Source organism: Rhipicephalus microplus, chromosome 4, assembly GCF_043290135.1.
Source record: "Rhipicephalus microplus isolate Deutch F79 chromosome 4, USDA_Rmic, whole genome shotgun sequence".
In the NCBI taxonomy this organism is placed as follows: Eukaryota; Metazoa; Arthropoda; class Arachnida; order Ixodida; family Ixodidae; genus Rhipicephalus; species Rhipicephalus microplus.
The window spans coordinates 81,144,969-81,172,767 of record NC_134703.1 but is presented as its reverse complement, the minus strand read 5'-3'; positions in this window follow the sequence as shown (position 1 = coordinate 81,172,767).

Genomic DNA, 27,799 nt, shown 5'->3' with positions numbered 1-27,799 from the left:
GTCTTGAATGTCATGATGTACATTTCATGGTCCTGTAGCTCTTGCGTTGGTTTCGATCACATGGTATGTTTCAAAACTGGTATGGTATGACAAGATTGCATGACGAACACGACCTACAGACCCTAACATGATAACCTTGCCATGCGTGTCATGTAACAACATGACTACATGCCACACTCATGATGCACTCGCGGCCATTTCGCTAACTTCACATATACCAAACTCGGCATTATGCGACGCAAACGGACGACATAGGCAAATGACACATCCAAACATAATAATCACGACATGCGTGTCACGTAACATGACTACATGCCACACTAATGATGCGCTCGTGGGTCTTTCCCTAGCTTCACATATACCAAGTTTCGTATTACGTTACGCCAATGGATGACGAAGGTATGTGAGAGGTGTGAACATAATAATCATGAGATGCGTCTCATGTGACACCATGACTGCATGCCACAGTCAAGGCGCCAATACATTTGGACATGACGTGGTGCACGTGCTAGCCGGTGTTGCCACCCCAGGCGCCGGTCCTGCCGTATACTCACATGTGCGTGCCGTGCTGATATCAGCGTAGCTGTGACGCATGCGCGTTTCAGCGCGTCCGGCGTTCCTCCGTCACGAAAAAAAGGAGATGCAGTGTTGCCTGGGTAACGCATCGGCATAGAGTAATGTTACTGTAAGGCATCTGTGCGAAATGCAGCATGTCGCATTTCGCGCAGGTTGCCATGGGGACGCCCCGACGGGCGCTGGTCGCGGCTGGTGTCAGACTATAGCGTGCTCGCGTTTTGCTAACATAGCGTCGCTGTGCCAAACGTGCGCGCCGTCAACGCTACATCGAAGTATATTAGGTCCTTCATGATGCACTCGGCGCAGTTTTGCTAGCTCTGTATATACCAAATTTGGTGTTACGTGACCTCAATGGTTGATTAACTATATGACTGGTGCAATCATGATAATCCTGAAACGCAGCAGAGTAAGAACATGACAATATACCAAGCTAATAGCGTGCTCGCGGCCATTTCGCTAGCTCTACGCATACTAAATTTGGTATCACGTCACGTGAATAGGTGACAAAAAAAACGACACATCCAGACATGATAATCATGACATGGAAGTCATGTACGGCTTCATTTATCTCCTCCTCGTAACGTTGTGCTGATTTTAAAGGGACATGTCAACATTTCTCACTCATGCTTTGGACATCATTGATTCTCACTGTACGTGGGATCTGCCTTTTTGTTTTGTCTTAATACTCACAAAGAGAGCGCAAGGGGAAGACGGAAAGAAGGTAACGGCACACGGTTCACGAATGTTCTATTTATATAAGAATGTTTCTTATTCGCTGTTTGAGAAAAAGTAGATGTCATCTTCAAGCATGCTAACGAGGTTCGTGTTCAGCCGGTATTATATACAGCGGGTTATTACGAGCCACAATTTAGAATATAAAGAATCACACCAAGAGAGCATACACACACACTTCGGGTGGGCTACAATCGGTTCAGGAGATCTATATCAATAATTAAACAGTTAGTGAGCATTTATTACTACCACATTCATCATGCGAAGAGTGTTGAGCAACCACTTGAGGTGAACCAAAGCATCCATTTACAGAAAAAGATGAACAGCACAAGTCGTTTCTTCCTCACCCTCGCTTTTTTTTAGCGTAAGTTAGCTAGTGTTTACCGAAAAGTACTAAAGAGGATTTGTTACTTGACCAAATTTAATAAATTGACTTTACTTATCGTATTTTGAATGTTTGTAGAATTCAAAACTAGCCATCGCAATGTTGAGTTGTAGTTTCTGGCAGATGCGTGTGTTATATTAGAAGCAGTCAAGCTTGCAGTGTTTTGGGTGATCGATGCACCAGCAATTTGAACCACAGTGTGCAATTGTGCGTAATAATGAGTTCTTAGGCAGCTATTTTACTCCACTTACCGACATACGTTGATTTCGATTGCTTCGGGTGAAGTTTATTTCAATCAAGTGTGTATTTCGTCAGCTACACCAATCCAGAACTAATGTTAGAACAGTTAAATCATTCATTCGTCACTTACAGCAACGGATGCTATTTTAACAGCCTCCTCGATTGACTCCGACCAACAGCGGAACCTGCACGTACGCGTGCTGCACGTGTCAGACATGTACGTACGTACCAAAGCGGGAAACAACGCCGTAACGCTCATCACTGTAGTTGTTATTATGACGTCATGAAGGAGTTGAACAAAACACACACACACACAACAGAGAGAAGAGAGAGAGAAATAGAGAGACTAGTTGCGTATGAAAGGCACTAACGTAGTCTAGTTCTGGGTATTTTGGTCCAACTAGATTTGCGAAAAAATGTCCAGATTTGAAACTTCGCCAAACAAGGCGACAGGGAGCGAGAAAAAAAGAATGAACGTATATAAATTAAATAAATATGGCGTCAGTGCCATCAGGCACAATATAGCGCTACGCAAAGGCGTGAAGGGCCTTATTAACAGCATCCCTTGGATCGATGCACGCCCAAGCTCTTAGCGAGGAGACAGATTGTGTACACAGCCAGGCAGCCGGCACGCCAGGTGCGCTCGGAGCTGTCGCCGGAGGGCCCAGCTGCCGGAAATGGGTCAGGGGAGCTGACGTCTCAGTAAGCGCCGGGACACTGTATCGATCCCTCGTCTACGACTGCCGTGCTACAACGGAGCACATGGAACACTGAGCGGGTCGCGAAGTGGTGGATTCGGTCGCCAGATCTAAAAAGAGTCTTGCTAAAGGGGCATATAATGACTGGGATAATCATAGAGTTCCTAATGAGAGAAGTGCAGGTCGCAAAAAAATTATGAGCGATGAACTGCTTCTGTGATTTTTAAACGTTTCCAGCAGCAAATCACAATCTTGATTCTCTTCCAGGAGCTCTTGTTAGCGACCCTGTATTAGGACCCTTGTCTTGTGGGTACCTTGGTTTGAGGAGCGAAGCTCCTTAACTGTGGGTCGTTCCCCCCTGCGTTTGTACGTAGTATATAGTATGTATGCAGCCACCCCTACTTTATGAATTGCTCCCAACATGGTATCATGTGTATATGTCCTTGCAAATTAAATGACTAGAATGCATTCGAGGTTTTTGTATAGATATCAACCCAGGACACTGACACAACTAGCACGGAAGAAGCAGTAATTACCCTCGCCCTACGAAACACCGAGTCCACCTTCATTCTAACAAATTCTCAAGCAGCCTACTAAAATTTCGGTATAGGCTACACTGGCCCCATCGAGAACTGAATCCTTAAACAGTTATCGGCGCCACGTTCAGAGGGAGAATGTAAAGATCTTATATACATACCCAGCCATTGCGGAGTTAAGGTTAGGTTAGGTTAGGTTAAATTGGGTTAGGCATGAGAATTACTCTTCCGGACCTCCCTCTCCGGCATACCGCATCGATCTTCAGCTCTGAGTATGGACCCGTTTCTTACGTATACAGAAATTCTGCAAAACCAAAGACTCGAAAGACAGAAACTTACACTCCCAGGGCCAAACCTTTGTAAAGAATGACAGGAAGTGGGGCGTCGCCTACAGACAGTGTCCTACCCCAATATGCACATATTGTTACGGGGACAAGGCGTCTGAATAATAACTTTACTTTAAATAAACAGGCAGGCATACAATATGGAGCCCAGGCTGCCCGAGCTCGCACTAAACATCGTCCTCTTTCTTATTATGTTCATTTATGGCACCCCACAGCATCACCCCAGCGGCAAAAGCACCATCTCGGTGCTTGGTTGGTACGAGTAATATCGCTTTAGCCGAGTGACGTGAACAACGTCGGAACACGATCGCGTGCTAGTGGCGTTAAGAGGTTCAATTTTATATGTCATGTCGGTGACTTGTCGCACAACACGGCATGGGCCCGAGTACGGCAAAGTCAGCTTTTCTCACAGGCCAACTCGCCGTGATGGCGTCCAGAGAAGGACTGTGTCACCGTGACTGAAGTGGACATCACGATGGTACGCGTTGTAGACCAGTCTTTCTCGTTCCTGCGAATCACTCAGACGCAGGCGAGCAATCTCACGTGCCTCTAGAGCTCTAGAGATCCATCGCGGGCGTATTCTGACGTGTGGCTAATGGCAGGAAGGAGCGTGTCAAAAGCCAACGTGGGCTCTAGTCCGTGCAGGAGGAAAAATGGCAACAAACGTGCAGTATGAAGCCGGGACGTATTATAGGCAAATGTCACAAATGCAAGGTTGGAGACCCAGCCACGATGGTCGGAAGAAACGTACATGGTGAGCATGTCCATGATGGTTCTATTTAGCCGCTCTGTGAGCCCGTTGGTTTAAGCGTGGTACGTCGTTTTGAACTTGTGCTTTGTAGCACAAGAGGGTAATATGTCTTGGATAACTTCTGAAAAAAAGTAGTGACCCCGTTCGGTAAGCAGTTGCCGAGGAGCGCCGTGATGTAGTATGACATCTTCTAGGAGAAAGTCAGCGACGTCTGTTGCACAACTGGTAGGAAGGGCCTGCGTGATGGCATACCGAGTGGTGTAATCCGTGGCCACTGCTATCCACTTGTTTGCGCTGGCCGATAAATGGAACGGCCCTAAAAAGTAAAGACCTACCCTATAAAATGGTTCGAATGGGATCTGCATGGGCTGAAGGCGTCCCGCTGGAAGGGTTGCTGGTTTTTCGCGGTGTTGACAGGATTTGCATGAGGCAGACTGATTTGCAAGTAACGGCAGACGGATCAGTGAATACCGGGCCAAAATAAGCGATGTCGAACGCGGTCATAAGTTCTTGAAACTCCTGGGTGACCAGATGTCGGAATATTATGCAACTGTGCGAGGACAGTGTGACGCATATGTTGTGGTATGACACATAGTAGCTCAGGTCTGTCAGGATGCATGCTGTAGCGATATAATACATATCTTGGAGTAGGAACATACGGAGAGACGTAGGAGTTGTGGGACCACTGAGCCGAAGTATTACATCTCTGAGGTGAAGATCACGGCGTTGCGGATCTCCGATGTTGGTGAACGCGGAAAGTGCAAAACCCAAGTCGACTCATCGCTCTCAGAAAGGTCTGCGGGGCTCATTGGACGACGCGAAAAGCAATCAGCATCCTCATGGTGGCGGCCTGATTTGTAGACAACCATGTAAGAACATTCCTGTAGCCATAGAGCCCACCGGCCGAGACACCCACTAGGATCTTTTAAGGACGACAACCAGCATATGGTGGTGATCAGTGATATTCGTGAACGGGTGTCCATACAAATACGGCCGAAATTTAGCCACTGCCCAGAAGTGTGCGTGGTATTCGCGTTCCGTGATGGAGTAATTTCGTTCTGCTGGCGATAATAGACGGCTAACGTATGTAATAACGCGCTCGCAGCCATGCAGTCGTTGAGCCAAAACGACTCCGATTCCAGGGCTGCTGGCGCCGGTACGCACGTCCGTTGGAGCGCGTATATCAAAGTGGCCGAGAATCGGTGGCGTCGTAAGTCTAGTCGTCAGTTCAACAAATTCTCTGTCCTGTTCAGGGATCCCCACACAAAAGTCACATTTTTTTAGTAGTTCCGTGAGCGGGCATGCGACATCAGTGAAATTCCGCTCAAATCTACGAAAGTAAAAACAAAAGCCCACAAAGCTGCGAATGTCGTTCGCAGATGTCGGCACAAGGAAATCCTTGACGGCGCGGACTTTCTCAGGATCGAGACGAACACCAGAAGAATCGACAAGTTGTCCAAAGACAGTCAGCTGCCGGCGGCCGAAGTGACATTTCGACGAGTTCAGTTGGAGCCTTGCTTTGCGAAAAACCAAAAGAATTGTTGAGAGATGCTCGAGGTGAGTTTCTAAAGTTGGCAAAAAAACAATGACGTCATCAAGGTAGCATAAGCAGATTGACCACTTGAAACTGTGAAGAAGAGCGTCCATCATTCGTTCGATTGTAGCCGGGCCATTGCATAACCCGAACGGCATTACTTCGAACTGATATAGCCCGTCGGGAGTTATAAATGCAGTCTTTTCATGTTCCATATCATCAACTGATATCTGCCAGTACCCGGAACGGAGGTCGATGGAAGAGAAGTAATTTGCTCCACTAAGGCAAGGCAGTCAAGAGCGTCATCCATCCGTGGCAGAGGATACACGTCTTTTTTGTAATTTTGTTAAAATTTCTGTAGTCGCCACAGAAGCACCAGCTATTATCCTTCATACTCACGAGCACAACGGGCGAAGCCCAAGTACTTGAAGAAAGTTCAATGATGTCTCGATGAAGCATCTTGTCGACTTTATGCTGGATCACGTGGCGCTCGGTGGAAGAAACCTGATAGGGTCGCCGGTGAACTGGATTCGCATCGCCAGTGTAGATCCGATACCTTACGACGATCATTAAACTTAGGGGTTGGTCATAGAGATCACAGACGTCTTGATACGACGCAATAAGGCCACGAAGCGCAGACACATACTTAGCCGGGAGATCAGAGGCAATCATTTTAGTTATGCAGTCTAGTGTACCGCCCGAATGAATACTGGCAGATGACGGTGTATCCTCTGTTAAGGCGGATATGTGGTAGTTGCTGGCCGGGTTAAGGGTTTCAAGGGATATCCCTTGTTGTAGCACTTTAGAGCAAAGTCCAAAGTTCACAATAGGAAGACATGCCACGTTTTCCTTGATTGTGATGATTGTGTGGCAGAACGTAACATTGAGCGAACACAGGACATCAGAATCGGGTGAAATGATATAATCACCATCAGCCAAAGGTGGATCAGAAGAGACGTCGATGTACGCCACAGATCGATAAGATATGCGAACAAAGTCGGCGGAGCATAGCTTTGGTGGCGCAGAATCAGGAGGGTCAACGAAGTGTGGTAAGACGAGCTGAACAACACCAGTAGAACAGTAAATTAGGGCGGAATGCTCTGACAAATAATTGAGTCCCAAACTGATGTCATGTGAGCAGTGGTCCAGTACGTAGAACAGAACAGTGGTATGACGTCCGAAAACACCGACGTGGGCGGCACACATCACAGTTACTGTTGGTGTTGCACCATTGGCCACTCGAACAACAGTGATCAGAGTGGGAGTAAGCACTTTCTTGAGTCGAGCACGAAGGGTGGAGTTCATGACTAATGTGTGAGTGCCGGTGCAGATGAGTGCTGTCACAGAAGTACCGTCAACGTTAATCAAGTTGTTGTGACCGGGTATCCTGTGTAGAAGAATTTCGGGTCGGGTCGTCAAAGCAGGCTCACATCTAGGAGCTGCACCCGTCAGTTTTCCGAGGACTGGCGGTAGGAGGGTGAGGGAGAGCGACGTCGGTTATTTGAGCGGGACATTCATCCAGAGGGCGACAGGCAACAGTTCTGTTGGCCGGTCTTGGATGGCGAAGCATCGTCTTTTTCCACGTGGATCATTATCCGAGAACCAGCAGCTGGGCGTCGGGTGTTGGCATAATGTGAGCATGACTGCTAATTCCAGGAAGTGTGGCAATGATGTGAAATATGGCCGACTCGTTCACAGTTGAAGCAAATCGGCCTGTCATCGGAAGTTTGCCATTCTGCTGAGTTTCGGTAACGTGGGTGGTTGTTCGGTCCGCGGGACATATTAGGTGCACTGGGCAGTCGGTAGTCAGGTCGGTCAACGGGTCATAGCGTCTGCAGTCCGGCGTTGGCGAGTTCCTGGCGCACAACACTCTTGGTCAAAGAAATCGTGGCGCTAGAGTCGTCGGTCGCCTGGACTAGGTCAGACATGGAAGATGCTGCCTCGATTTCGTTGCGCGCGATGCGCATGATATTTCCGGAAGCAGCAGGGGCTGGTGGCAAACGGGCGTCCTTGCAGGTAGATGTTGCCTCCGTGTTGGGAAGACGCGAGAGTGTGGAGTGATACGACGACGTTTCGCGTCTTCAAAGCGTCGGCATTCATTGTTAACGTCGTCTGCAGTCGATAAGTTTCGAAACACGAGTACAGTAAAGGCGTCATCAACAATTCCTTTGAGGATGTGTGCGACCTTTTCCGATTCCGAAATGTTGTCGTCTACCTTCCAGCAGAGGGCGTGCACATGTTGTATGTATGTAACATGTGACTCGGTGCAGGACTGGAGTTGGCACGCTAGTACTTTCTGCACAGCACGACAACGCCCAATGGGCTTGCCGAAGAAATCGATGAGTTTCTGTTTACAGATGTAACGACTCGTGATCTCTTCCTCGTGGTTGTAAAACCAAACTTTAGTTGTGCCATCAAGGTAGAAAATAATATTGGCCAACATAAGCCTCGGATCCTAGTTGTACAGAGCGCTCACCCGTTCCTACAGCTAAAGCCATTCCTACACGTCAGTACTGTCACTGCCCGAAAAGATGCCTGGGTCACGCGGTTAGGTCATAACGATGGTGTGGTTAGTAGCGGCTGGATGTGGGGCTGTTGGTTGCTGCGTAGTTGCACGAAGCATGGTTTGGGTATACTCTCCAAATAATCCTCGTTCTCGTCTTGATCAGGAATTGCACAGGCAGCCAAGGAACGTCCGCTGCGTAGAATCGTCATGGACGTTTACTGTGGGAACACCCGCCCTCTCCACCAAAATGTTATGAGGAGAAGGTGACTGAAAAATACCTTTACATTTGATAAATAGGCAGGCATACATTATGGAGCCCAGTCTGCCCAAGCTCGCACCAAACATTGACCTTTTTCCTATTATTTTCATTCGCGGCGCCCCGTAGCAATATTACCAAAGATATATGTCGACACAGACCCACCACAGTACAGGCTCAGCTCCAATAAAACAGCCACCCTGAACCGCATGGTTGGGGAATGTTTAACAATTACCTTTCGCAACCGAAGACACAACACAACATGTGAGGGTAGGTAGAAGATATGTGCAGCTTGGATACGATGACCCCAGAGCCCCTCGTGAAACGTGCGAGGACATCGGCTCATGCTTATGGGAAACCACCCAGTGATCTACTCGCGCAGAAAATCTGATAAGCGTTTTATCCGCTCGTTGAGAGTGCAGCCTCGGTCTTCTATTTTTGCTTGTTTTGTGCTATTTTCCGTAATTCTCTCGAAGGCGTCTGCGGCATCAAGAAGATTTTTCCCTTACCGGGTCCCTTTCATGAAGACGCGACTGGAAGAAGGATCCCATTCCGGGACTACAGCCATGGCCCAGCCTTGCAAACGACCAGGACAGACGTCTGATTCCTCCCACATGCCATGGAAACGACCAGACCAACGAGCGGGCGAACGTAAATGTGGTGACACCAATGAACCTACAACTGATGACGACGCATCCACAATAATGGGACTCGACGAGAAGGTAGACGATTGATCGGACATGGAAGACGACAACTTCAAGCCACCGCAAAAGCAGAACTGTGGGTATTCCGATGATTATATCTCCTGTAGAGAGCGGAAAAGACTTAAGACAGGTGAAATTATTGCTTTACATTTTGCGTTGACATCGGTCATTGACGCTGAGCCAGTTCGGAGTTACTTTACTGCGCAAGGTTCGCCACTGCTTAAAATGGCCACTGAAGATCAAGTAAATGTGCTTTTCAGGTGTGGCAAGCTGTGTGGTGTAGCAGTTAGTGCTCGTAATCCTAATACTTACATTCAAAACACCTTGATCATAGGTGTTCCGTAGTGGTACACAGAGGTGGATCTTCTCGCATACACGAAACCCCAAGGCGTGATTCACGCCAGGAGGATTATTAAATGTTCTTCTACGTATGAGTGGAAAGTTAGACCCACAGACGCGGTAGTACTTGCGTTTATCCCAAACCTCGAGTGACCTCTGACTATCAACTTTGGCTTCACTTGACATGAAACCACTGAATACACGGAGCCACAACCGAAGTGCTTTAAATGCCAACGTTTTGGTCAAGTGGCGAAATTCTGCAAAAGAGAGCTGCGATGCAAACGCTGTCGAGTTCCACATGACTTAAAAACTTGCGAGGCGGATTTTAAATGCGCAAACTGCAATGCTGACCATCCCTCCAGATATAGTGTGGGCCAATTCCGAGTGAGTGCGCTGCATAGACGAAAAGACTTTCTTACAGGGCCTAAACCAACTAAACCAACTACTTACTGGTCAGTTGCTCAATTACCTGAGGATTTTCCTCCACTGATGAAAGACACAATATCAACTAGCCCAAAAAATGTACGTGTGGTGCAATCAGAAGAATGCTTCCTGAAAACACCGGAAAATGCGAGTCAAGCAAAACAAGGAGCCAGGCCAACTGAGTCTACTCAAAATATTTCTACACAAGGTACTTATAATAAAGTACTGAGACAAAAATACGAGCCGAAAACAAAGGGAAATGAGGAAAATATTCATGACAGTGCGAAGATTGTTCGTGTTCTGTTTGCCGCTCTACGTTCTCACCTAACGACAATGCCAACAGGTACTGCGAAGACCATGCTGCAGACAATACTGGCTCTACAATTAGTGCTGCTTGGTTGTTTCGGGCATAACTAGTGGTAGGATGCCGAAGGCCAAGCCTCCCCTATCGGAAAAATTGCCATGGTGGATACTGGAAAACATGGTGGGCGTAGTGGAAATAATAGTGGGCATGGTGGAAATAATAGTAGGCATGGTGGAAATTATGATGACTATGGTGGGACGTAGTGGAAAATATGGTGGTTATGCCGGGACATACTGGGTGGTATGGTGTACAGATGATGGGTAAAGTGGAAATGATGGTGGAAAGCAGAGGCTAGATAGTGGGCAATAATGAGACACTCTGCCCACCATTGCGATAATGCTGGGAAGCCCTAAGCATATGGTGGGTGGTGCTTATTATGGTGGGCTACATGGTGTACCAAGCTGAGAAACTCTTCCCACCATTGCGATAATGCTGGGAAGCACTAAGCAGATGATGGGTGCTGCTTGTTATGGTGGGCCACATGGTGTACCAAGCTGAGAAGCTCTGCCCACCATCGCGATAATGCTGTGAAGCAGTAAGCAGATGATGGGTGGGCTTATAATGGCGGGCAATTTATATAGTGTACCAAGCTGAGATCTGTACACTACATGTTTTACCACCATGATTTCCACCAAAGGTTAGGCCTACTGACTGAGCCCGTACAATTGTGTTATCCGTGCTTCCGGGTTTCAGAATACACGATTTCGACGATTAAGTATGACAATACAGCGCAGCCGTGGCATCAATTAACCTAAATGAAGCATTTTTCATTGTGTATGGTGTCCACTCAAGAAGCAACAAACATCAATGCGACGCGATTAAAGCACTCCCAGAGAACGTAGTTAAGTGTCTTCTCACCGACAGCCGCCGGTCGCACTCGCCGGCACTTCTCTAGCTTTTGTACGAGAACTCAGACGTGGCAATTCGTATGCTTGGTGAACCAATATAATAGCGTAATGTTTCCGGCACACTGCATTCGTTTTGGCCAAGCCGTTATGTAGTTGTTGCTTTAGCGAAAGAGCTACAGCATTGCGCTGGCGCGACCGCCCTCTACATTGCGCGAAAAACATCCCAATACTCAATCAAATAAATTAGGCGGGCGTATCTATGGAATGATCCTAGAAGCGTCATAAAGCGTGAGCAGATGTCGCCCTTTAGAACGAGCGCGAAACGGATATTAAACTTGGCAGACCCCGCCGGTAAACTGTTGCTGCTCCCCAGCCCACTTGGTTTTTTTTTCTTGAAGTTGTGAATTGTAAAAAAAATAGCACTAGTGCCATTAACATAGTGGCAATTGTTACAGGCCGCAGTTGCTTGTGTTTAATAAATGTGCAATTTTTAGTAGCAGGTGTAGATCTTGTCTTTGTTGTGTATACGACAAACATAACTTAAGTTGAACCGTAAGTTTGTATGCCAACTAAGTATTTAACACTCAATCAACGTCATGTTGGTGTGGCGCAGTGGTTAGCGTCTTCGAATGGAAATCCGCAGGTTGCACGTTCGATCCTCCGTGGCGTCTTGTTCTTTTTTTTTTAACGGGACGGGTGTTTTTTATACCGTTTCTATAGAATTCTTTTTTATTTTTTGTGGCAGCTCGTCACGGTGATTCTGACGTAATTTCGCGCTCAAGTGTTGCCGGCACTGCAGCACCCACCATACCCACCATGCGCCATGGTGGGCGTTTCCCACCATTCACCCACTACATTAATCCTCTACAATGGTGGGTGGTGGTTTCCACCATGCCCACCATTCGTTTTTTTCCGATAGGGAGTGCACATTAGATCACCGAAAAGTGCATTTCATAATGCACTGGAATTGTGCTGGTATTTTTCTCGCATGGATGAACTACACCTCTTTTTGAGAGAATAGCAAATTCCAATCTTGGCTCTGCGGGAGCCCGGATTGCCCAGACAGTGATCAATCACTGCGTGCGTCACTTACAAGAACCCCACTATAACGACTTTCCCAAAAGGAAGCGCCGCTTTGTACATACGAAGAAAGACAGCACACGTGGCACTCAATCTGGCAGACTTGTGCAGAGATGTTATAGAAGTTTGTGCGATATTGCGATTGTGTAACAGATAGGAAATCGCCAAGCCAGCATTGCATTGGTGTATGTGTCACCTCCCAAAAAAATTCTCTCGAAAAGTTTTTAGAAGATCTGTGTCATCGTTGCACAGCTCCGCGCATCATTTCTGGAGATTTCAATGTGCATCACACGTCATGAGGGGACAAGAATTCGGATGTGCGTGGACGTTGTCTGAAAAATTCTATTGATAAGCTAACCCCATGCATTGCGAATGACGGCAGTGTAACATTCTTTAGGCCCCCAGCTTGTACAAGTATTATTGAATTGACTTTAAATTCAAGTGACGTTCAAGGCACGTGTTGCACAGCTCTGGACGGAATTGGAAGTGATTATTTCTCTATATTTGCCAATGTTGCTGGCTACCATTGGACGGTAACTCAATCCTGTAAAATAACTGATAGGGAACGCTACCGAAAGCATCTAGATCACCGATCAGGTAATATGTTTCAGGTTATGCTGGCAACCAAACCGGCTGCAACCACTATACTTAAGCTGCCTGCACATTTTCCAGCCCCAGCCTTAAAACTCAGTAATTTGTGTGCGGCTAGAAGAAGGGCAGAGAAAAGGCTTATGCGGAGAGGTGGCGAACCTGCTAGAAAAAATCAGTTCAACAGACTATATGCAGCAATACGGCGACACAACAACAAACTTCGGAGGAAATATTGGGCAAAGTTTTGTGAGAGTTTTGTGCATTTACTCCACTGTCAAAAATATCATCATCATCAGCCTGACTACGTTCATACCAGGACAAATGCCTCTCCCATGTTCCGCCAGTCAACTCGGTCCTGCGCTTGCTGCAGCCAATTTATACCCTCAACCTTCTTAATCTCATCTGCCCACCTGTCACAGGTGCCGTTAATTCGGGAGGCGATCGCCGGGCTAATTCCAAGGGCCGAAGTATCGAGCCCCCGAACCGCACCACGAAAGCGTGGACAATTTAGAAGTGGTCCTATTTGGCGCGCCAGCGGACGCCGGCTGTGGCCCAAAGAACAAGTCAGAGCCGAGAGTTGATAAACAAATCAAACTTATATTCTCAATTATGACAGATCAAAACGATACACAAGTATGCACACTCGGCAATAGTTGAATACAATATGTCACCAATCAAACAATGTACTACACAGTACAATTAGCCACACTCGAAACAACGGACACAGACAACAATATGCACTACAATGCAGTCGCATGCATCGAACAACCAAGACACTTAAAGACTAAAAAGTTAGAAAACTTATTCAGTCCGAAGTTCTTGGAACAAAAGTCTGGATGATACTCTTCCGAGAATCACTCACACAAAGTCCAGCGTTGTTGTCGTTCCGCTGCCCCCGAAGTTTCTCTTCCAGGAAACCTCGCGTCTTCAGTTGGCCACTCTCCAAGCTTCAAACTTCTTCGCCGGAACCACGTCGGCTTCACACACGCAGCTGTTGCCACGCGTCTTCGCTCGATAGCAGTGGACACGCACTCTTGCCTGTAGCTCGAGTCTTCACCCCTCAGGTGGAAATCCTCTTCTTCTCCCCCTTTGTCACGGAAGACAAAAGGCTTCGCCCACAAGGCGGAACACCCTACGCACTCTGGCGCATACTTTCTTTTTCTGCTTTGTCACTAAGGACAAAACCTTCGCCGACAGACGTGGCGGGATACCCTACGCACTCTGGCGTTAATTTCCTTCTTCTCCTGATCTCCCATCTGGGCTGCTCGATTAAATACCTTCCGTGCGAGATTCCAGAAAGTTATCATCTCGTCGGCGCGATACGCAGCGATGGCTGGGGGAAAGGGTGAGACGATACGGTGACCATCTGCGACGGAAGACTCAACCCGGCATCACCACGCCCCTTTCCATCGAGAAATTTCCAGGGCTTGCTCGGCCGCCGATGCGAGGAGGTTTCGTCGGCGAACCTGTGCTTCCGAGGGGAAAGGGACGCGCGCCGGGGAAGTCTACGGATGCTTGTTTTCTTTTTCTTTTTTTTATCGTTGACCTCTCGGCGCTTCGTCGCGAGAATTCGGCGGCGCGCCCTTTTTTGAGCGCTCGTTTTGTGACACCATATAACCTTACGTTTCGCCCTATTCCGCTTGCCTTCTCCGGGAATCCACTTAGTTACCCCTAATGACCAGTGGTTATCCTGTCAACGCGCTTCATGCCTGGCCCATGTCCATTTCCTCTTCTTGATTTCAACTGTGATAGCCTTAACCCCCGTCTGTTTCCTAATCCACTCTGCTCTCTTCTTGTCTCTTAAGGTTATGCCTACTATTTTTTTCCATTGCTCACTGAGTCGTCCTCAATTTAGGCTGGACCCTCTTTGTAAGTCCCCAGGTTTCTGCTCCGTGCTCCGTAGTACAAAATATGACGATGAGTAAATAGTGTCGGAAGCATGCCCCAGCCATTGAGACCATTTATTCTCCTCGCATTATTCAAGGATACATCAATGCTGTCTCTAGCCGAACAGTTTGCTGACGTCTATTTAATTGGAAAAGAAAGTGAACCACCATACCCACTTCCATCTCATTCTACATCTGCCAAGACGCACCTTTCAAGCTGCGGGAACTTACGTCAGCCATAAGTTGTCTCTGTCGACGCTATGCTCTTGGACCTGACGAAATTGCAAACCAAATGATCTCAAATCTACCTGCATAAATAAATAACAGGCTTCTGATGCATTTCAACTATGTTTCACAATCGAGAAACATTCCTCAAGCGTGGGAAATGGCTTGGGTCGTACCAGTGCTGAAGGCAGATAAAGACAGGACAGAACTGGCATCATATAAACAAGTATTATTCTCTAAGTGCGTAGCGAAGCTGATGGAGAAGCTGGCCTGTGTTCGGCTGACATGGTGGATGGAGAATCGCAAGGCCCTTCTAGCATGTATGACTGGGTTTCGGCAATAGTTAAGTGCTTAGGACATCATCTTAGATTTGGTGAGTCACATAGAAAACTAACGAGCATACGGCTTTTCAAGTCTGCCAATTTTCCTGGACGTTTCAAAAGCGTACGACTACGAGTTTCAAGGTACGATAATGTGTGGTCTTGCGTCTATGGGAATAACAGGGCACCTTTTACGCTTTGTTCAGGCATTTCTTAGTGATCGCTCGATGCAGGTGAAGCTAGGGACAGCGCTCAGTAGCTCAAATAAAAATCACCAGAGGAGTGCCACAGGGCGGTGTCTTGTCTCCAATGTTGTTTGTTGAATGTGGCCTTGGCTAGTTTTTCCTATGCTCTCAAGACTGTGATCAAGGCAGTTCAAATATAATTGTATGCTGACGACATATGAATCCGGCTGTTTGAATATCAGCATAAGCGATCGGAAATGACTGGCCAAAGAGTTATACTCTCCGCACAAACCTATCTTGAAACTATCGGACTAACAATATCAGCTGAAAAGTCTGGATTCATCTTATTCCCGAGTATGCGGAGACGAGAAACAAGGATGAAAATATTACTTCTTGATCCATCAGTTAAGCAAGTTAAGTACATGAGATTCCTTAGAGTCACACTAGACACAAGAGTGAATATGCGACGGGCAGTTGACAAGACAATGTCAGCGCTGTCAGCCCGTGTAAACATTCTTCGAAGGATGGAGGGAACAAGCGGGGAAGCCACCCAACGTCACTGATAAAGTTCCACGCAGCAGTAATTGTCAATCGCGTGCTTTTCCAATTGCCTCTGAGCTCTCCAAGTGAGTCACAGTACGAAAACTTCAGCGTAAGCTAGAAAACCTTCAGCGTAAAGGCCTCAGAGTCGTTTTGGGAGTGCCAAAGTTTGCAGCGAGCATAAAGTTGCTTCATGAAGCTCGTCTCCCGCCTTTACGTCTTCTCGCCTCTCAATGACTGCTGACACAGCTTTGCCGACTTAGCGAATCGAGCCCAGGACGAGAGCTACTCAGTCGCCTTCGGTGACGCACGCAATCACGAGCTTTCGTGGCCCTCAACACCCTTCACCATCTTGGCATTGTTTTTCTTATACAAAGACAACTTCGACAAGACCCACCTTAATCCCATGAGGATGTCGACTGTCAGGTGACAATTCCACGAATGCACAGCAAGCATTCCACATCCGCAGCAGAGATACGTTCTTTTGTACTTGAAAATATTGAAGAAAAGTACGCCGATCATTTGAAAGTTTTCACCCATGGATCCGTCGACATAGTGAACGGAGCGAGCGCGGCAGCGTTTGTGATCCCGTCTCTAAAGGCGTCCTGGGCAGCGCAACTCGAGTGTGTTGTTACATCGACAGCATGTGAAAGCGTGGCAATTTAGGCAGCTCCGAAGAAGCTGAAGTTTTGTAGGCAGCAACAAGTTGTGCTCTTTTCGGACAGTAAGCCCGTTTTGCAGTGGCTAAAACATGGATTGGTTTTGGATCGATGTAATCAAAAATCACTGCTAATCCTTAAAGACCAGCATGGCATTGGTATACACATAAGTTTCAATGGATTCCATAACATGTGCGTATAGCGGGTCATGAGGCGGCTGACAGACTTGCCCGGAGTACTCTGGAGCTTACACCAACGAAGAAGGCTCCCAAAGACAATCAGCGTAACTTACGAGAAGCTGTCCATAAGCAATTTTACTCATTATGACTGGCCCCGCTGTAGTGGTCTAGTGGCCAAAGTACTCGGCTGCTGACCCGCAGGTCGCGGGTTTAAATCCCGGCTGCAGCGGCTGTATTTTTGATAGAGGCGGAAATGCTGCAGGCCCGTGCGTTCAGATTTGGGTGCACGTTAAGGAACCCCAGGTGGTCGAAATTTCCGGAGCCCTCCACTACGGCGTCTCTCGTAATCATATGGTGGTTTTGGGACGTTAAACCTCATATATCAATATCATTATGGCTGACGCCTTACCAGCCATCTGTGGGAAAAGAGCTATCAAGGGAAAAGGCCTGCTTGCTTCATCGCGTCCGAACGGGATCAGCGCGTACACAAGCATGGCTCCAGAAGATCAAACTCTCCGAGATGTCCTTGTGCCCAAGTACAAAGAAAATGATGATATAGAACACTATTCGCTTAATTGTTGTGAGCTTAAGAAGAAACGGCAAGGTTTATTTGAGGAACTGCAACGTTAAAGCTCGCCATGTTACAGCGCGACTGATATTGTGTTTCCGCGTGGTCACTCGATCTTCAGAAAGCAGGTGTCGCGACTTCTTTTGAAATTTTTGAATGCTACAGATGTCGTATGTGACTGGTGATAAGTGACAATTATGTTTGGGGTATGGTGCAGTGAGATAGATTACCGGCATAATACTACATGTGGAAAAGCACAGAGGTAGCCGTCTTATGCAGGCTTACGTCGCGCTTTGCACAATTTTTTTAAGAGCCTCTTCTTGCTTAGTTAAAAAACAAAGGACATTAGCTACAATTAGGAAAGAGACACCGGGCTGGGCAATTGCTTGCAAATTATGCAAGGCTAGATCCTCCTGCTACCTACAACATCCTAACCTAACCTCTCTAAGACAAATAAATAGAATGGATGGCGCTGTTATAATATTAGTTTCATAGCATGTTCATGGAGAGAAGGATCATGAGTCGGGTGAAGCATCCAATCGTTCGTCCATCCGTCCAGTGCATGCTCAAGTGTGATAGGGAAGTGTGAACGGACGGATACACAGACAGACAGACAGACAGACAGACAGGCAGACAGACAGACAGACAGACAGACAGACAGACAGACAGACAGACGGACGGACGGACACGGATGAATGGACGGAGAGATGGACGGATGGACGGACGTTTGGGACCCCTCATCATCATTCACTTCGTGGATATGCTGTGAATTTTTCGAAAAGCCTGCCATTAGGGAATAGAAATACACAGGGAGAATAGAAGTCCCACAGTAATTATTGGTAACGTTCATGATAATACCATGGTCCTTCAATACTTTTTTCTGGTCATGAAACTCCCGCGAAAGTTTCATATAGGGACACAAGTGGCCACCAGAGGCGCCACCGTAAACAGGAGGGCATCGATCGGCCGCGCTTGGCAGGGCTGTAGCGCGTTCGCGGAAGCGTTTCCCATCAAATACACTTCTTCAGATATTTTCCTTCTCCGTGTTATCGCTAACAAATCATAGCAGCTATTAGTATTGTCAAAGTGGTCCATGATGCGCGTTGTCAAATTGCCTAAGTCTTTGACTGCTGGCAATGTTTTAACTGAGTTCGTCTGTCAAGTGACGCGCATTCGTAGCGTTCCTAAATTTCTCGATTCCTGCATAGCCGCTTTTGGGGCTTAAACCGAACACTGTGACTGGTTCTAGATGACTGAAAGGTTAACATATTTTGCGCTAGAGATTGCGGAGCAGCCGTGCTCTGGCTGCACGTAACGTTCATTTTCGGAATAACTATCACTTTATTCCATATGGCATCACGAAGCAGCCAATAGAAGTTCGCGTGCCAATAAACAAATCTGTGTATCAGGGTGACTTGACATTAATAGCCTTGAAGTACCTCTTGAGGGATATCGTTAGTGAAACATAGCTGAAAAATTAAAAGCTCAGAATGAGACACCACAAGACAGAGAGGGATGCTCAAGTTGTGCTCTTTTCTTTTTTTTCTTTGATGTCATAATTAGCGCCCCTGATTTTAAAGATTAAAAAATGAGATGAAACTGTTGTGAGCTGCTAGATATAGGCACTACGTGCTATTTCGAAGCGAGAGCTTTTGTTTTTACGCATGCAGATTTGATAACGCAGCCGAGTTTTGATATACGCGGCTTTTTTTTTATCCATTCCCATGTACTCTCCCAATGACCACGACTTCTAAGTCCGCGTTCTAATTAGCCACCCTGTTCCTTCTACGCGCACATAGAAATCAACCAGGATCTTCCTTCAACCCAGTTATTCAGTTTAAACGAATCAGTTGTACATGAAACTGCATTGCTCTTTTTGAATATTTCTAGAGATTTTCTTTATGCACTTAGATATCTCTTTCAATCCAACTTGAGCTTTTTATGTGCGAGATATTTCTGCCTAACGAAAGCAAATCTGTGTGCCACTTACCTAGCAGGGGGTAACATTTTGAATTTGGCAACTACGCTACGCGGCAATCGTCGAGAATTCGAAACTGCCATGAGCACAGGCACATAGTTTATTCAAATCTGCGTTTCAAAACTGTGGATGAAAGTTGGGAGACGGAGTGGATGACACAACAAAAATCATTGAAAAAATTTATGTCCCTGGTTTCCTCCCTCCTTTGGCCGGGCAGGATAAACGACGTCCGCCAGCACGAAACAGTTTGTTCTGCTCACGCGTAAAAAAATGCAGACGGCACTTAATAAAAAAGTGCACAACTTCTGCCGTAGTGCTCACGAAATGTGAGCCACAGCCAACACTGGCCGAAGAAGTGCGGTCGTCCAGCAGGATGTTCTCAACAATGTTCATGTAAACACTGGCACAGGCTATTTTGTCCACCGTGCACATTTCCACATGTTCTTCCACAATTTGCAAGAGCCGCAGTAATTTCTCCGATGGCACTTGCAAAAATCCTCTTGTCTTGATTTGAGTCAATGCAGTTGGCTCTCGGGAGTTGCTTCTGAGTGTTTGGAGGCAGTCCTTGCAGCTTATTTTAGCAAACTTTTTTGCTACATACCCACCAAGGTAATCCAAAATACAGTCCCTCGTTGACTCGGGATGAATCATGTCTTGCATGCATTCAGCAGGCTCCAGCAGTATATCGTCAAAAAGAACTGCCAAGGTATCAATCTGAAACATATTTTGCGTTATCACAATGGCCAGAGTGAGAAATTTGTAAAGTAAAATATAAAAATGCAGAATAAATCTTCTAGGCGCTTAAGCAAAAAAAAAAAAAAAAAAAAAAATTTTTTTTTTTTTTTTTTTTTTTTTTTGCTTAAGCAAGTGATCTTATCTTCTTTCTAATATATATATGTGTGTCGTAGTAGTAATAAATCAGTTGAAAGTCTGCGCTCGTCCTCGTCTCTTATGTTAGTTGTCTGAAGTTTTACGCGCCTAGAAGTTTTATATGGATTACCAACTAGCCCAATCCCACACTTTACTTAAGCAGAATAAAAGTCTGTTCTATATCATACGACCAGACGTGCATGTCATTAGCATCAAAAAGCTAGACGACATTCAGCACGTTTACGATGCACAAACACCCTACAAGCAGCATTGGTGGGTGCTATTCAAATGTTTACCTGATTAACAGTAGGCTCTTTATGTTGAAAGAGATCCTGCATTTTCAAGAGGAGACGCGGACCATCCCCTTCAACCGAGGCTCTCTGTGGAGGACGGATCAAGTTGTTCACCGAGAGCAACCGGTAAATGAACAAAAATTGCTGAACAGTTGGCTGTCCCCCTGCTCCAGCGACATGTCTTGCGATGCCAAAAAATCTCTGAAAAATATAAAAGTGTGAAGAAAACGTCTTCAACGAGCAAAAACGTTTAAATGTACCTCGAGGTGGTCTTGTCCAAAGTTGCCAACTAAAACATAGCGAAAGCCACAATTCAGCAGCTTTTCAACAAGCGTCACTGTGCTGTGCAAAGTCATTCTCAAAGCATTGCATGTTGGCTTGCTGAGAAAGAAGAGTTGCTTTTGCTTTGGTAAACTCTGGTTGTAAGTGTGCCACCTGTCAAGCCATTCGATGTTCTCCTTCAGCGTCTGAAAAACAATCTGATTTAAGTGGAACTTCAAAGGATGTGACAGTAGGTTTGAAATATTAGGGCTTACAGAAATGTGTTCCGCTTCATTGTACTGCACATCTTGTGGCCTTTTAGAATTGAAGCAGTCGAATAGACTATTCATTCGCCTCGCAAAATCCGAAGTTGCTTTGGAGCCACGAAGTTTCACACATTCTTCTCTACTGCGATAGAAGTCCATTGCTGAAGCAGTGCTTTCACTGAAGAGCTGAAATGTTTTAGAGAAGTTATATGGCAGAGTGTTGTATTCTGATGAAGCAACACCACTTTTTGTTACACATACTGATTAATGACTCATGCTAGAGCAGCTGTTATGTCTTACCTGGACAGCAAGTCTCACACTCAGTTTTTGGAAAGCGTTGGGGCTGATGTGAGCTTTCGTAAGCTTTGGCACAGCCCGAAGTCCAGCTTGCTGCTCCTCGTAGTCCAGCAGAGCTTCAAAGTGGGAATGCTGTACTTCTTTGTCACCAGGCAACTGTTACATTTATAAAAAGGCTGTGAGACAAAGTTAGCCAGAGCACTGTGATGACTTATCTTAAACTGTTTTACGCACCAGGAACTTTCCGGCCTTCAAAAGGTTATTCCTGATGCACTTGAAGATGTGCGGCGGGTCAATTATAGCCTGAATGACTTTGGAGGAGTCACATGGATGCTCAAACGATGTTGATACTCTTGTGACATCACCACTGACACCTAAAAGAAAGGCATTTCTATTATTAAAATCACTTACTAAATACCTTGAAAATAAATAATGACTGCAAATATTTACCCAAGGAGTTCAGTGCTGATCGGTTCGAAGTTGAGTTATCGCAAGTGACTGCCTCCACAATGACGCCGGCATTCGATAGGAGTACAATGCACTGCAGGATCAGTTTGGCAACAGTGGATCCTGGTGCAGCCCCGGACGTGCAAAACGCTCCGACAGTCTGCGACCAGCCACCAAGGAATGGTCGGAAAAGGAACACCAACACGTGGTCCCCATCTTTCACTTGGTCAGTCGGCTTCGTGTGCTCTGCTAAGTCCACCTTTCCAAGCAGTGCCATATCCGATTCCCTGACGTGAAGGCTCTTTCTCACGCTCATCTCATCAAACATGAGGACACCTAAAGAAAAAAAAATATTTCAGCTCTTTACCTAGAGTCCAGAAAAATCAAATGCAAAAGAAAAAAAAAGATAAAAACCTCGCCGTTCTCTCTTTGGAATCTTTTCCACTTTGTCTTTGAGGATGTCAAATAAATTTTCATCAAATCCGAAGCCGGCCTTCAGATTTTTCAGATAGGAGTAGAGTGTGCGAGGGTGTGGTAGAGGCAGAAAATTATTCTCGTGAAGAAATGTATAAACTGCTGTGGATTTGATTTTCAGCAGTAAACAATCGTAAAGCCATTCCTTTTTATACCTGCAATAAATAAAATGCAATTTTTGTGGTCACGATTCTGCTACAGCTCAAGCAAACAGCACCATCAAAGTAAAACAAAATATTGCGTTTTGTCCCACGGCTTCACTTAGTAGTTTCTGTCAATATCCAGAAAGCAAACGAATGCGCACCGAACATCGCACTTCACATAAAATTGCACACACACACAAACTTTACAAACCGGATCTTACCGTGCTGCTTTCGCAGACTTCATATTTGCTTTCATGATGCACTGGTCTATAATGAGCTTCTCGCGGTCTGAAAGCTTGTGAATATCTGCATACACTCCATTCTTTCTATTCGCGTGCGCCTCCGCTTTTGTGAGTTTCCGCTGACATGACTGAAGCTGTTGCTTCACGCTGCGAAGTTGGGCCTTCACTCTCTGTAGCTCCGACGCTGAACAAACGGTGACCTCTGTTTGACACTCTGCATCAGCGTAGCCATTGCGATTCTCAGTTCTCACAACATCTGCAAAGAGTGAGAAAGGGCAATATTTATAAGGGAAGGAACCAATTTGGTTAGCGTAGTGAGCGAATTTTGTTAGCGTGGTGAGCGGGTAGGATACTTGCAAACTTTGTGCCAGACTTACCTTCGATTTCTTTGTCGGCTGCACTGGAGACGTCTGCATTCGCGACTGTCGCATCACAATCCGGAGAAAGCTCTCGCGGCCTTTTTAGAGGTGGGCCCTTCGTTGCACGCGAACGCTGCTTTGGTTTCGAGAGGTAGGAAGGCAAACCTTCAAAAATCCTTGGTACGGCGTCTTCCACCAGTCTCGGTCGTTCTCGGGGCAGCGAAACGATGTCTCCGTTCACAGTGCACACGTCCGCACGTACAATGTCACTGGCGTCGAAATGTTTTTCACACACGCGAGCGTACTTTGATTCGAACGAAAATCCGGCAGTCTCCTGTCGCGGGATCGCACGTTTCCACCTGACGCGTTGTTCTGCGTTGGCTGGTAAACAGAACAGGGAAACTTTTTCGACGGTGCCCTTGTATCCAGAATGACAGCCCGGCACGCAGCAGGTGTTGGGCATCGCTGTCAACACGATGCGACCGCGAAAAGCTAAAAAGGGGGGCGATCAGCACGACCACCACAACTCCGCGCCAACAGTCCGCTAATGGCGGCCAACAGAGCAGCCGGCCGGGCCGGCTTCCTCGTCCCCCGTCTAGCTACGCCAGCGCCGCGGCGCGGAAAGTGCGGGCGGTATATGAAGCTCTCCCATTGAGTGACGCGGGAGTTTCATGACCAGAAAAATATTGAAGGACCATGATAATACTTTGGGTTTTCCGAATAATAAAAGTCTACAACATGAAACTGCTACAAAATGATGGGTTCTTTTCGTGTTAGACGCATTAGTGTAAACTTTTGAGTTTAGAGCGTATGTTTACTTCAGATAGGGGCGAAACAACTGACGAAGTAATCAGTATTAAAGAATAAAGGCAATAATGAAATCCGTTCATTGACATAGTTAAGTGTTTTTGAGCAGCAGGGATTGTTGTGCACCTGGCGAAGTACATCTCATTCGCGCGCTTTTTTCCCCGTAGCATCGAATATATGTGCAATGAAACGCAAATCTCACTCGAAGAGTCCTGAGCACGGGAACCCCGAGGTTTCATTGCATCTACCAAATGTATAAATCCAGGACAGTTGTTGCAGCTAATATCTGCTAGGTAATTATAATATCCCTAATTTAGCGCAACCTTTTATGATTTGCATTCTGAAGTCAGGTGGTCATATCTATGATGCGGGTGTCAATTGTCAGGCAACAAGACAGATGCTTATGAAATGCGGCAAACATTGATGCCAAGGCTGCCGAACTGCCTCCTAAGAGCAGAAAACAAATACAAGAAAAAGTTGAAATGGGTAGATGCATTGTTTAGCAGTGGTTCAATGCCGATGTAGCCGAAATGCCACTCAGGAAATTTCTGCCCAGAGTTGCCGCCCGGGCAAGGACGTTCCCGCCATTACTACCCATACGCTGCTTTTTAAGAACCACCGCTTCCTCCAAGCATCCGCTGGCCATGGCTTGCATGCTTGGGTATGACGGAGAAAATGACGTCACTGACGGCGCAGCCAATCTAAAAGTTGCTGTCAATTTCGGACAGACGATTTTTCTTCCCTCCTTGCCGTGTGTAGCTGCACTGTGAACAGATTGAAAGGTAATTCATTGCCGTAATCTAAGAGAGTTCAACATGCATTTCCCGGCAAGGGAGATCAGTTCGTAAACATAAAAAGTTGGTAACTTTTTGAGAGAAAGATAGTGAACTGCAGCATGTGTTCTCCGACATGGAATCTGCAACAGTTATTAATGTAAGGTCATTAATTTTAGAGTGTTATCATTACCCTTAGAATTGCAAAATAGTTTGCGTAACCTTCCTAATACAAGCACAAGCTTATTTCCTAAATGCGTTACATGGAATAGCTTGTTGCTACCACTTTGTTGGTGTGTGGGTAGTGTCAGCCCAGAAGAATTCCCCTCTATGAAATAAAGCTGGTGGTTGAAGAATCTAACCCACAATTTCTAGCATTACGGGGAATCATAAAACAATTAGGCTTAAATATATGTTTATAAGTCAGAAAAGAGAATGAGGGTAGAAAGAGAGGGTGGACAAGTTGACGAAGACAGAAACATTCACACTATGGATCCTTAAACGACTGGAAGGCGCATTGACGTGGTCCATAAACTATGCAGCTAACGTGCAGAAGGTTTTCGCAACGTGGATTGGGTGTCTCAAAAGGGGTATACAAGCCAATAATATAGGAGTGGATTTGCCCGCTTTTACGACAGGTCTTTCCCAGGGTTCCTATTCATTTTCGCGTGCACTGATTGAGATGCTAGATCTGTTATAGGGACACGTAGTGCACAGGTGCCTACGTTGGGCCCGCTGAAGCTACTTGGTAATGTCACCTGCTGAGAGAGTGGGCTGTCCATTCTGCCAAATTTTATCCGGCTTCACTGCTTTTTTGCTGATGGTGTCATCCGCTAATCCTATTGTTACCCTAATTGTCGTGTTAACAGAGATTTATCAGTGCTTTATTAAATTTTTCGTACAGTACTGGCTTGTTAGAGACTGTTATGCTCCCTTCCGTTCCCTATTCTCCGCAATATCTATTTCATGTTCATGTGTTCACTGTTGCTTCTTCTCTCTCCTTTTCTTATATTTTTTATTTTTTTGTTAGGATAGAGTATATGTAATTACGATTAATCTTCCTACCTTCCTCTCTTGCATATCTCTCTGTGTCTTGCATATCTTACTTTCCAATATAGCACTGAATGTCTTTCAACGTGCGTTCTATAGAACGAACAGACAAAAAACCAAGAAACTAGAGACATGTTATTTTGTAGTAATTATTGATGTCAATGTGATGATAGTAAAGTAGACCAAAACAATTGTGAACCATCTCCCCGAAGCGAACCATGATGAGATGCGCAGCAGCAGCGGTGCGCACTGCATTGACCCGGCCTAAACGGCCATTAACGCGCGCGCTGGAAGAACGGTTTGAAGCGAAACTCGGTGTAGCCTTTACTCAATTAAACATTTCTTTGAAACGCAAAGACCGGAGAGGTGAGTTGGGTTTCGTGTAAGTTTCATCACACATAAGTGAACCGAAAGAGTGTTTCCACTCGACGTGCGGTCGAGCGTTGCGGGCGGTTGAGAGGGTGAAAAGAGAGAGAAGTGTGGTTTGAGTGGGCGGAGCAGCAACACCACCTAGGTATGTTGGAAGGAGCCGGCAGCTGCTACGGGTGAAAGAGAGAGTGACATCAACACACAGCTGCAACTTTACCTACTTTGCATCGTTCCAACAACTGTGACGGGGAGAATGCGGTGTGGTGCATTGGCACGGAGAGACGTACGGGCAGCGTTACACAGGCTAGTCAAAAAGCTGCTTCGCGGCTAAAAGATAACTTGCTATTGGCAGGAACGAACCTGCGACCTCCGAAGAACACTTCCGATGCTCTATCAACTGAGCTTCAGCGGTGGTCATCACTCTGTCTACTTCAAGGAGTTTATCATCATTGGCCTGACTACGCCCACTGCAGGGCAAAGCCATCTCTGGTAATGGTTGTTAGAGAAAAATGGAAGAAATGAGTTCGGCATCTTTACTGTCTCTCTCTGTGGAGGATACCTCCACAACACCGTGTGCGGTATGGGGGTATGGAAGTGAAAAGTATAAGAATTAAAAAGGTAACAAAAGGGTAAAATACAAAAAGCATTCGATTTGGCCCCTCGTATGCTCCCGCAAGAACACCCACGCCGCACGTGCAGTCGACAGAGAACACCGTCGAGTGAGCCGGGCATACAGTGATATGCAAGTTTTAACACGGACAAAAAGAAGGGGCTTTCCAAAATCACGATGTAAGTCCGTTGGACACGTTGGTAGCACCGCTTCAGAGGGCTAATCCATAGGCTTGATGGCATCGTAGGTGAGCAAAGCCGCCGCACAAAAACCGTGTGCTGGCGAATCCCCTGGGAGAATTTGCAAGAATAGCACGAATTGCCGCAGCAAGTCCGGTTAGCACGGAGTCCTTCGGCTGGACCAGAGAGGCCGGCTGGGTCGAAAGAGAAGTGGTCGTTAAGACAACAGGTGCACTCGTAGCAGCGCAAGGGGCAGTTGCCGACGTCAATCGGCCACCATTGGCGACAGCGTCGCGAAAGGGGCGATCCTTCGCGACAGCCGCGCTTGCACGCTTGTCGTTGGTGTTGACTGCGATCCTGACGTTTTCCAAAACTTAGCGGTGCCTGACGAAGAGGCAACGATGACGGTGGCCTTGCGTTATTGAATCCGCCAGGAAGGGCAGAGTGGCGCTCGTCCACTCGGTGGTTTACACCGCAGTTAATGCAGCGTGGGGATGTCATGGAGCAAAATCCTTTGTGGTGCCTGCTACCGAAACGCAGGCAGCACTCGTCCCGTGAGAAGATCGTCGTGGCATGACCGAAGCGACCACAGTGGGTGCACTGAAAGGGCCGCGACTGACGAGGGTGGGCCAGCCTCTTGAGGTTGGATAGGGGCACCTCTGGTGGGATGGTAGTGCCCCCAAAGATACCGTGAGGCACCTGCCGCAGCAGACACAGGAGATGACAGCGACAGCAAAAACTAGGTTGGTCGCAATGTCGCCCAAGCCAAGGTTTTCGTCAACGCCGTAGATGATGTCCACGCTGGTGGTATCAATGAGTAGTTTGCCCCTAACCTGGATTTCGCAGAGCCGGCCCACCTGAAGAAGGGGTGTAGGGTCCGCGATGGGTTGCATGTCGACTCCCACGACGTTG